The sequence below is a fragment of the Pipra filicauda genome, unplaced genomic scaffold (genome assembly GCF_003945595.2).
Source record: "Pipra filicauda isolate LSUMZ 115617 unplaced genomic scaffold, ASM394559v2 scaffold30_size5312502_pilon, whole genome shotgun sequence".
In the NCBI taxonomy this organism is placed as follows: Eukaryota; Metazoa; Chordata; class Aves; order Passeriformes; family Pipridae; genus Pipra; species Pipra filicauda.
Genome location: NW_024104432.1, coordinates 2,341,083 through 2,353,563, shown reverse-complemented (window position 1 = coordinate 2,353,563; position 12,481 = coordinate 2,341,083).

Genomic DNA, 12,481 nt, shown 5'->3' with positions numbered 1-12,481 from the left:
TTAAATAAAGTGGAAATGGCATCTGCCCAGAATATGAAGTACGCTCCGAAAGATGTTCTTAGCAAAGTAAAGGGGTGAGTCTAGCTTCTTCTTCAGCCACGTAAGGGAAATACTCAAAAAAAATAGAAAAATGTTCAGCTGAGAAGGAAGTAGAAGATCACATAACCTCACTGCTCCTCCAGGACTGCTCATTTGGAGAGTACATTGAGAGTAATAAGGACCATGTACAGACAAGAGGAGTGTCAATCTTCCATTGCTTCTTTCCCACCATTCTCAGTAAGTATTGCTCAGGGATGGAAAGTGCCTCAGCCTTGGCCCTCAGCAAAAATAAAATCCTTCCTCTTTCCAGGAAAAATAAAAACCCAAAGTAACAACCTGAACATTTTCAGCTCCCCTCTACATGACAAATTTCCACAAGTGTGATGCAGTATGGGGCAGAAGGAGTTCTAGCAGCTTGTCAAGATTTCTAAGGAGGAGGAAGGGAGAGTCTGTGCATCAGATGGGAACTGTGATAAATATATGTAACTGAAAAAAGGGTAGAAGGAGGGAATGAGACAAATCTCCTTAAGAGCACAAGACATTGAATTTTCAGCTTCTGCTGCACTTTTCTACTGCTGACACAGATGATCTTTCCTTTCCTGTGATATGGTGACATTTCTCTGCCTTAATCATAACCTCCTCTGCAACTGTAGACTCTCAAGTATAAGCAGATTGAGGCTCCAGAGTCCAAAAGGGGAAATATTTAAAAGTGAGGCTTTGTATGCAATTTTACATATAACTTTATTTCTGTGGGCAGTATTGTTAAAATTTAGATAGCACTGCCCAGAATTTGGTAGTCATTGTGTGCCAAAAGCCCTCTGTATTGCAACTACATCAAATTTCAATTTTACACTGAAGATCATGGGTTGTTTGCAGAAAAAGACTGAACTGGTAATAAGAAACTATTCACTTTATTTACAAATCCATAAATATGTGATCTTTTCTCCCTTCCAACTGTATTTCAAATAGCAAGATGGAATAACAGTATACCCTTGGAACCTTTCTTCACTCAAGTACATGTAATCATTACTGTCAGCCCATCAAGCTCCAGGTGAACATAGATTCTATATAAACTATTTCAAGTCACATTTGATTAGACCCTTTTCTGTATGAGTTTGACGCGGTTTATTATTTCTTATCACTGCTTCTGTGGTGGACTTCCCTAGAATAACTTCTGTACCATAACTGACAAACGAAATCTGACTGCACTACAGTGAATGTAATGCTGAAAGTCCCCTGCTAAATATGGTAAATGAAAAGTGTATCCTGTCAAATGCTCTTAATTGAACAGAAACTTTATTTGGAGTAATATCAAGCAAAAACATGTAACACTTACCAGTCAGGAGAAGGTAGAAAGTAACCCGTATTCCAGGTGGAGGTGGCAGAGAATCTGTGGCAAGACAAAGGAATGTGGTAACAGAAAAGAACACAGCCACTAATAAATAAGGAGAAATGCTTATGGATTTCACCAGCTTTATGGTACAGAATGCAATTAAAAGAAAAAATTAATTATAAAAAAATAAAACCAGTAATAAAACCATGGCTGAAACTTTTAAAAGTTTATTTAAGAACACAAATAATCACAATGATTATGAGACACAGACAGAAGCTTTAGGTGCCTTTATGTGCTTTCTCTGTTGTGAAGACTTTTTGGAAAACTAATACCATGACAGATTTTGCCTATTTCAGTGGTTTTCTTGCTATCTTTCCCTCTCCTCTCAAAATACATACATATAGAGAGGTAAAACACTGCCTATAATGCATGACTGAGGCACTTCTTCTCAGCAGTGAACATCTTTGTATCTTCTCTTTCAGACTGTAAAATGAAAAAAAAACACGTGTATTTTTATTCCATTTATCTCCTTCAGTGGTCAGTTCTGAATTAAAATAATCTTAATGTGTCCATCAATAGAAAAGTCAAAGGCAGATTCTGCTGGCATGTGATCAAACACTGCTTCTTCTCAGTGCCTCACAGGGAGTTGTTTATCATAGTTTTTAAAAGTTCTTCCTGTTTCTGCTCATTTGCCAAAATTTCAATAAAATGCTGTTTTAAACCTGTAAGACAACTTCAGTTAGTGTGGAAAATAATACAAGAAAAATGAAGACTCAGTGCTCTTCTCTGAGCCACATACAGGAGCCAGGAGATGAAGTTCAAGGTCTGACTTACTCCACAAGCTCCCACAAGTTATGCAAATTTCTTGCCCTTGGAACCCTTTCAAGTCGGTATTTCTAGGTGACAGCATAATAAACAGGTCTGTGCCTCATTACTCTGCACTGGTAAGCCTCTGCATTTGATAGGCTTCTTCAAAAATTTGGCATTCAGAATTCCACCCTTGTATATGCTGTTCTGGTCACACTACCAAGAGCTAACAAAAAGGACTGTCAACTAGACCAAGGGTGAATTCTGTAGTACCTTCCATCTCTGGGAGGATTTCACATGAATATATCCAGAATATTTGAAATTAGTAGTTGTCAGGATTGCCCAGCAGATTTGCAAATGTGCCTGGAAGCAGTGCCTTGTGCTTATTACTGTTAGGCACTCTTGTCTTGAAAACTCAAATTTCATAAACCTCTTTCCAGAGAGCTCGTGTCTGAGCCTGTAATAATACATGACATGTCTCCTCAGGGATGCTGAATAACTCACCACCAAACAGAGAGTGATCAGTCTTTCAGCCACAAGGATCTGACCAATGAGCCTGGAAGAACAGCAGTGAGGCTTTATTTCAACCTGTCAATAAGCCATTCCACTATTCATAAGCTAAACCTTTTTGAAACAATTTATGGGACCGGGCAACAAAAGGAGGATCAGGTATGAAGAACAGACTGTCAGGGAGGGGCAAGGGCCAGCTTGTCCCTAAGGGACAGGGAGCCAGAAGCCAAGCACAAGACAAGGCCTGGGGACTTACGGTTGGAATCAGCCTGGTGCCCAGATCATCAGCTAAGTCCCTAGTGGTGTTGCAGGTCTGAAGGCAAGTCATGAAGTCATGCCTAAAGGTGAAGATCAGGATCAGGTCTGGTGATTGTAACTAGGATCAGACACAGGTCAGTAGTAACCAAACAAACCCATGGTGACAAGGCAGGTCTGAACCGAAGCTAGGAAGTCAACCTGAGCATCAGGGTTAGGGTTTGCATCACCAAGTGCACAGCCAGGAACAGGCAGGAGCCAAGGGTTAGAGTCTTAGCTTAACAGCAGCTCCTGTGGTTAGGAGTATCATCCACACTCAGGTTTCTAGCTTTCTTCACACAAAAATTTCCCACTCAGAACCATCTGTTGTGCTTTCTGTAGCTGTACTTGAGCTCAAGCAACTAAATGACAGGAGGGAGGGTTGATGAACTATGGGATCTGAAGAAGAAACTGACAGTCTCTGGAGCAGGGCAACATTTTGTGCATGTGTCTACCTATGAACATGGGTGCAGACTCGTGCCCACCAAAACTGCTCCATCACTATCCTTCTCAGCTGGACAGAGAGAGGGAAAATATACTGTAAAGCTCACTGAGCGAGATAAGGAGAGGGAGAGATCACTTGTGATGGTTACCTAACCATAACACAATCTCGGCTTGGGGAAATCAGTTTAATTTACTGCCAATCATATCAGAGTGGGATAATGAGAAATAAAAACTAAATCATAAAACATCACTCTTCTACTCCTCCCTTCTTCCCAGGCTCAACTTCACTCCCAAATTCTCTACCTCCTTCCTTCAACAGTGGAGGGGGTTGGGCAATGGGGGCTGCAGTCAGTTCAAAACTGGTTGCCTCTTCCTCTCCTTCCTCCTCAGAGGGAGGACTCCTCACACTCTTCCCCTGTTCCAGCGTGGAGTCCCTCCCATGAGAGACAGTCTTCCATGAACTTCTTCAAAGTAGGTCCTACCCATGGGATACAGTTCTTCATGAACTGCTCCAGCATGAGTCCCTTCCAAGGGTGCAGTCCTTCAGGAGCAGGCTGCTCCAACATGGTCACCCACAGGATAATAAGACCTACCAGCAAACCTGCTCCAGCACGGGCTCATCTTTCCATGGGTCCTCCAGGAGCCTGCTGGAGTGCTGGCTTCCCACAGGGTCACAGCCTCATTCAGGTATCCAGCCGGTCTGGCATGGGGTCATCTATGGGCCAGTAATATCCAACCTTTGTAAATTAGGGTTTCTCTGGTCATTTCATAACTTACCTATGCCAATGGTATCTAAGAACTTTGTCTTCTGTGGACAGTTCTTCGCAGTAAAACAAGTGAGTGGAGCACATAATTCCAATGTTGTAAAATATATTCAGATGGGCATATCTGAGCTAATGCAGTACTTTGTAACATGACTATAAAAAATATCCTTGTACAGAATTATATAGCTATGTAAGTCAGGTTTTCTATTTTACAGTTCTATGTGATTATTTCCAGTAAACACACATTCAGGCAAGGGGTAGAGATATTTTAGAGATATGACTATGAGCTAATTTATCAATTTGTTTCTGTGTTACATCAACCTAAAATTTTATTATCTGGAGCTGCAAATCAGTTTTGTTTAAACTTTCATAACAGTGCATACATTATACCAGCTGTCATAGATTTAAATCTTTGGATCTGTAGCCCTAAATGAAATGTAGCCCTCACTGGCTGGTATTTTTGAGATGGGTGTGGCAAGGGGGAAGCTGGAGATTGATAATAAAACTAAAAGCAAACAAATAGTGTTAAAAAGAGTGGAAGAACATGTACATCATATCTATAATTTTATTCTCATTTCAATGTTATGAAGACTTTCTCAAAACCAGAGGAAGTCAACAAAATTACTCAGTAAGTTATGAGTAGAAATATTTTCTAGTTACTCTGCAACTATTGTTAATGGAACGCTGTTTATAAAATTGCAAGAGAAGGTTCTTGACATATATTCCATATTCATTAACTCTGATGCAATCAAGATTTCTAGAGCTAGGTGTGATCACTGTAATAGTTTAGTCAATTTCCTGCCTAAAACTGCTTTTGCCATCAAAACAATACCACATAACTTTGCCTTTGTCCCAAGCAATGTGCAGTTTGGCTGAAAGGTATCTCTGAGAAAAAAAGTGCGAAATCAAATGGGAGTGCAGGGATTGACAAATTTGAGGCATCTATTGAGAAGTCACCACAAACTAATTTTCTGTGTCAGGGCTGGAATAAGAACTTTGGCCATTCTGCAGTTTTATAAAGAATGGAGCTTTTACAAAGTCCCTTTTTCCCTACGTGGTTCGGGCAGAGTCCTCCACTTCGCCCGATCCAGTGAATATGTGTTAACAGATGATTTTTCACAGACTTTGTAGGCTGCATGGACTTCCAAAAGGAAACAATCAGTCATCAAAGTCTTCTAAAGAAGCTCAACATCACAGTATAAGGGGGAAGGAACAGGCATGGAGCAGAACTGCCAAGAGTAGGAAGGAGAATGCGCTCCTCGACCTTCTACTAACAAACAGTGAAGGCCTTGTTGGAGATGCGAAATTTGAGGGCAGGCTTTGCTGCAGTGACCATGAGTTTCTGGAGTTCAGTGTTGGGCAAGGAGAAAGCATGGCAGCAAGCAAGATTATAACCATGGATTTTAGGAAAGTTAAATTTAGCCTCTTCAGGGATCTTCTTGGAAGAGGTGTCTGCAGGGAAGAGGTGGTCAAGAGAGGTGGTTGATATTCAAGGATCACTTCCTCCAGTCTCAAGAACTGAATCCTCTTGAGCAAGAAATTAGGCAAAGGAGGCAAGAGACCTGCATGGATGAATAAAGAAGTCCTGTCATTACTCAAGCATAAGCAGTAAATATACAGGAGGTGGAAGCAGAATCAGGCCACTTGAAATGAACATGGAGAGGTGGTCAGAGTAAGTAGAAATGAGAGAAGGCCAAGGCCCGTTAGTAATTAAATCTGGCCAAGGATTTTAACAACAAGAAGAAGGGCTTTTTCAAATATATCAACAAAAAGAGAAAGCAAAGGGTAATGTGGTTCCATTACTAAATGGATAGGGGACCTTGGTAGCAGAGAACAAAGAGAAGGAAGAGTTACTGAATACCTTCTTTGAATCGGTCTTCACTGACAAGACTAGTCCTCAGGAATCTCTGACCCAGGAGACCCAGGTAATGGAATGTTGAAAGGAAGACTTTCCCTTGGTCAATGAGGATTGGGTTAGAGAACATCTATGAAAACCTGAAATCCACAAGTCCATGAGCCCTGACAGGATTCATTCACAAATGCTGAGACACCATAGCTGGGCCACTCACAATCATTTTGGAAAATCGTGGTAATCAGGAGAGGTATCTGAGGACTCGAAGAAAGAAAATGTCACCCTAGTCTTCAGAAAGGGCAAGACAAAGGGAACTACCTGCCAGTCAACCTCACCTCAATCCCTGGAAAGGTGATGGAGTGCTTTATTCCAGAGCCCATCTCTGTCCACATGGATGACAAGAAGGTGATACGGAGTAGTGAGCATGGATTCCCTAAAGGTAAATCATGCTTGACCAGCAGGATTGATTTCCACAATGAAACAACTATCTGGAATGGGTGAGGGGAGAGCAGTGGATATTGTCTTCCTCAACTTCAGCAAGGTTTTCAACACTGTCTCTCACAATATCCTGACAGGCAAACTCAGAAAGTGTGAACTGGATGAGCAGTGAGGTGGATTGAGAACTGGCTGAAGAGCGGATCCCAGAGGGTCATAATGAGTTGCACAGGGTCTAGTTGAAGGCCTGTCACAAGTGGTATCCCCTAAGGTTCAATACTGGACCCAGTATTGTATAACCTATGCATCAATGACTTGGATGGAGGGGCAGATGTCATGTTCACTCCTGACACAAAGCTGGGAGGAGTGGCCGATACCCCAGAGGGCTGTGGAGCACTTCAGAAGGACCTTGATAGTCTGGAGAGACCAGCAGAGAGGAACTATCTGAAATTCAACAAAGGCAAATGCAGGCTACTGCACCTGGAGAGGAATAACCCCAGGTAGCAGTAACAGGCTGGGGGCTGATCTGTTGGAAAGCAACTCTGTGGAGAAGGACCTGGGGGTCCTCGTAGACAACAAGCTGTCCATGAGCCAGCTGTGTGTCCTTGTGGCCAAGAAGGCCAACAGAATCCTGGGGTGCACTAGGAAGAGCACTGCCAGCAGGTTGAGGAAGGTGATCCTGCCCCTCTACTCAGCCCTAGTGAGGCCACATCTGGAGTGCTGGGCTCCTCAGTACAAGAGAGACATGGAGCTCTTGGAGTGGATCCAGTAGAGGGCAGTAAAGATGATTAAGGGTCTGGGTCATCCCTCTTGCAAGGATAGGCTGAGAGAGTTGGGCCTGTTCAGCCTCAAGAAGAGGTGACTGAGTGGGGGACCTCATCAGTGTATGCAAGTATCTGAAGGACAGGTGTCAGGAGGATGGAGCCAGGCCCTTCTCAGTGGTGCCCAGCGATAGGACAAGAGGCAGAAACTGATGCACAGGAAGTTCCACTTGAACATGAGGGAGATCTTCTTTACAGTGCGGATGACCGTGCATTGGAATAAGTTGCCCAGAGAGGTTGTGGAGTCTCCCTCACTGGAGATATTCAAAAACCATCTGGATGCAACCCTGTGCAATGTGCTCTAGGATGACCCTGTTTGAGCAGGGAAGTTGGATCAGATGACCCATTGTGGTCCCATTCAACCTCACCTATTCTTTTATTCCATGATTCTGAGAAAGCGGGAGTTCACAGTCATTTATTGTGGTGGGGTGATCACTGGAGAGTTTCACAGAAATGTTGGGATCCATTCTATTCCTTAATTGATTGGGAAAAGGAGTAAGCAGTGATCAAAGTTCGCAACTCGTATGAAGTTTCAACTCTTATGGAGATAGAAAACACAAAGGCTAAATACAGAGAACAGCAGAATGCATTTACCTGACTTAGTGACTGAGCAATAACATGGCAGATTATTTTCAATGTAGGAAAATGCAAACTGATGCACATAAAAGAAAAGGTCTATAAGCTTACAATTGTCACTCAGGAGTGAGATCTTTGGTTTGTGGCAGACAGGTCTATGAAAAGGTTAACTCAGTGCTTAGTATCTGTCCAAAAACTAGGGAATCAAGCATTAGGAATTATTAGAAAAGGTTATGAGAACAAGAGTGAAAACAATTATGTTATTATATAACCCATTTTTCAGCCTCAAGTTAAATCCCTTGCATGGCTCTGGAAGGCTATCAATCATATCATATATCAATCATATCATATCAATCATATCATATCATATCATATCATATCATATCATATCATATCATAGTTTGGGTTGAAAAAGACCTTAAACATCATCTAGTTCCAAACCCCCTGCTATGGGCAAAAACAAGAACCTGAAGAGACAGAGAGGCAGCAAGGATCACCAACGGCTGCTTCTATAAGAGCAATGGCTGAGCAGGCTGACAGAGGAGCATCAAGAGGTGGCTGCCTTGCAAGGAGAAGTGAATAGGAAACAGTGGGACAGAACAGGACAGTGTCCTCTCCAACAGGGTATGGTCCCAGAAGAGCTAAGCAGATTTGGTGACAGTAACCAGGGTCAACCACAGTCCAGTGATCCTCAGGTAAGACTGTAGTGACAAGGCAGGTCAATAATCAAGCCAACAAGGCAGAGTCATGACCATGACTGGGCACAGACACCCCTGCAACGCAGACTGGGACAGTCCTAAAAGAAAGGATCTGAGCTTATGTTCAGCTTCCTAGTGAAGGAAGGAGTCTCTGCTGAGTCCTCTTCTGGCTCTTTCTCCCCCTAGTATTTCCACAGCAGCATGATCCCAAGTTACACGCTAACCATGTCAACAGTTGGCCAACTGTGAAGGCAGGCAGAGCCTGGGGTGAGGGCAAGGGAATTGCAGAGCCTGCTGGTGCACACAAAGTCCAAAGAGTCAGAGACTGCTTTCTCATCCTGAAGAACTGGGAAACAGATGATAGACAGTTACACAGTCCTGATGTATGTATGGAGAGAAAGGATCCATTGTTTGTAGTCTTCTCCACCAAACAATACTGTGGGCAGCCAAGTTCAAAAGAAAAAAAAAGGAGGTGGTTCTTCAAGCAGTAGGCAACAGACCTGCTGATTCTTTTTCCATTGTGAATACAGCAAGTTTCAGGGTTTTAAAAGGCAAGTGGATAAGCATTTTGAGGATAAATCTGTTATGAGTCACTAGAGAGCTAAATCACTATAGGATTATGAAGTCTCTTGAGCAGTGTGCTGGTTTTGGCTAGAGGAGAGTTAAGTTTCTGCACAGTGGCTGGATTTGTGCTGAACACAGTGTTGATAGTATAGAAATGTTTTTGTTATTGCTGAACAGGGCTTTCACAGAGCCAAGGCCTTTTCTACTTTTTGTATTGCCATGTTAGCAAGCAAGTTGGGGGTGCATAAGAAGTTGGGAGGAGATGCAGCCGAAACAGGTGACCCCAACTGACTAAAGGGATATTGCATACCATATGACATCATGGTCAGTATATAAAGCTGGGGGAAAGAAGGAGGAAGGGGGGAACATACACATAAACAAATATTTGAGTTGAGTATGTTCACATGTTTAAGTGTATATATATGTTGAGTACACTTGGCAAAACCAACAGCAAATTCTTATGCTATGAATATATGTGGAAAACACATTTTTGCAAAATATTTATTAAGTAGTTCAATTTTTAGAATTAGAAGTTATTCTGAAACAGCTGTTTTAATTGAAGATAATTGATACAGATGTGATCCTGAGAAATAACCAGGGATTGAGTAATCCTAAATTGTATCTGTAGAATGTTTTTCAATCTAGACAAAACACATATGTTTTATCCCCACATAACAGTTCCATCTGAGATAATGGATATGTTATGACAGATGTTGTAAATCCTGAGCAGGACAGTTCTTCCCCCAAGACCATGCAGTCCAACTAGACAAGATGGGTGAGATTTGGGAGGAATATTGGAAATGCCCATCCAGTAAAGTAACAGAAAAGAACACTGAATTAGTGAATGTCAGGAATGTTTTTACTACATGGAAACCTTACAGACCCTTTCACAACCTGGAAGAATAGTTGTCACTATGAAGGAAAACAATCCTTAAAGTGCTGGGAATCAGGTCACCTTGTGGCTTTAAATAGATATCCAGCCCTAAAAGGGCAGGGATTAGACATGCACTGCTTGGAAAGGAAGTGGAGCATCAGAAAGAACAGAGATGGAAGTGAACAAAGTTGACCAAGTAGAGGGAACAAATTTCTCTGGAGTACTGCTTCCAGTCCTCTGTTGATCTTTTTGGATTTACTACTTGGATGGAATTGCCTTGGTCTTCTGTTGGACTGCAAATAAAGTCTGAAAGGTTTTGAATGACAGTGACACTGTTACTCACTGTCCTAAATAGCAGGAGGTAAGAGCAATATAACATTAACTCTGCTGCCATCATATACTTCCCAGAACCCCATGTTTGGTCAGAGGAATTTATTTTCATTCTACCTTTTCATTTACAGCTAGTAAAAGCAGGAAAACTTTTGCCTTACTACTGAAGAGTAGTAAGATGCTATGTAACAATCTGCTTTTTGAATTCCAGTGCTTTTGGATGACTTTCTAATTCTATTGTCAAATGACTACCCTTAGTGAGCCAATGTCAGTGAAGATACATATACAACCAATTATAATTTATAAATTGCATACTATTTATATTTATACTATTTATAAAATAGTAAACAAAATACATACATATAGAGATATGAAATACAATACATGCTGAAATAAGCAGATAGAAAGTGATTTAAGCTAATTCAAAATTGCCTATTTTACCTTTCTTTTGGCTCCTAGCTTATCCATCTGTATTAGAATCTCTTTCATCTCTCAGGTCTGCTGAAGTAAAGGAAAGAAAATTAATTAGGATTATTTTATCCTTTCTAGTCTACATATGTGGGCTTTTTTTCTTTAAAAAAACACCCCAATAGAAATAAACTAGGATACTTGCCTTCTTCTCCATGAATTGTTATTCACGTTGTAACAGTAAATCTCTAGCACTTGCTGTTGTTATTTAATTTACAAGACTATTCTAGCTGCAAAAGCAGGCAGAATTTTATCAGTGAATGGCAAAAGGTCTTTTACATTCTTGAAATCTCTGGGAAATATCCTAAGCAGTGCTAAAACTATTTCAATTTTTTAACTTAAATCACATTAATTCATAACAGTACTGGTTTCTCCCCTTAATCTGTAAAGACATATTAGACTGACTAACATAGATGAATTGCTTCTTGCCTGCCTGCCTCCTCCCTATTCTCTTATCAGGCGATTGGGATATGGATATGCATTTTCCCAATGGGATACCACCAAAGACAAGGACAGGAAGAAGCATTATGTGCCGGTTGTGGCAGAAACAATTAATCATGGTATCCAGTGTAGCTTTATGCCATTCTTTTAGACTCCAAGTCTAGTCTTTTTGGGTGTTCACATTTTTAGAATCACAGAATCATACACTCATTTAGCTTGAAAAGACCTCCAAGATCATTGAATCCAAACTTTGATCCATCACCACTTTGTCAGTTAGATCATAGAACTAAGGGCCATGAACACCTCCACAGATGGTGACTCCACCATCTCTCTGGGCAGTTAACAACCCTTTCAGTGAAGAAATTTTTCTTGATGTCCAACCTCCACCTCCCATGGCACGATTTGAGGCTAAGTCCACTTCTCCTGTCACTAGTTGCCTAGGAGAAGAGGCCGACACCCACCTTTCTCCAACCTCCTTTCAGGTAGTAGTAGAGTGATAAGGTCCCTCCTGAGCCTTCTCGTCTCCAGGCTAAACAACTCCAACTCCCTCAGCTGTTCCTCTAGACCCTTCATCAGCTTCATCGCCCTTCTCTGGATAAGTTCTAGCACCTCAATGTCTTTCTTGTAGTGAGTGGCCCAAAAAGGGAACATGGGATTCAAGGTGCAGCCTCACCAGTGCCAAGTACAGAGGGATAATGATCCTTTACCTGGTCCTGCTGGACATGCTATTTTTTATATAATACTTTATATTATGTCTATATTTTGGCATACTACAAAATATCTCCAGAGAAACTTAGGCAGGAAAAGGTAATTTTAAAAATCAGTTATAACTCAACTTGAAAAAATGAAGCAAAGAAAAGTATCTCTTTACTCTGGTAGCTTTCTTCTTAGGGGTCTACTCTATACAATGGAAGTAGATATTTCTGTGGCACAGATATATACTATATACGTCCTTGCCAAATTAGTACTTACTACGCTCCTTGAGACAGGAGTTTGACAACTGTTAGACAAATTTGAATTTTTTAAAAATTGTTACAAAGGTGTTATCCTTGTTTTTTCTATTTCTCCATGCTGCTTATAAAAAAAAAAAACAAAAACAGAACAATAAAACCCCACAAAACAACCCCCCCACGCCAAAAGAAAACACACCAAAAATACCCAAACAATGACAAAAGACTCCAGGCTTGAGAAAAATGTGCCACATTTCAGTTTAAAGGTAAAATAATAGTGG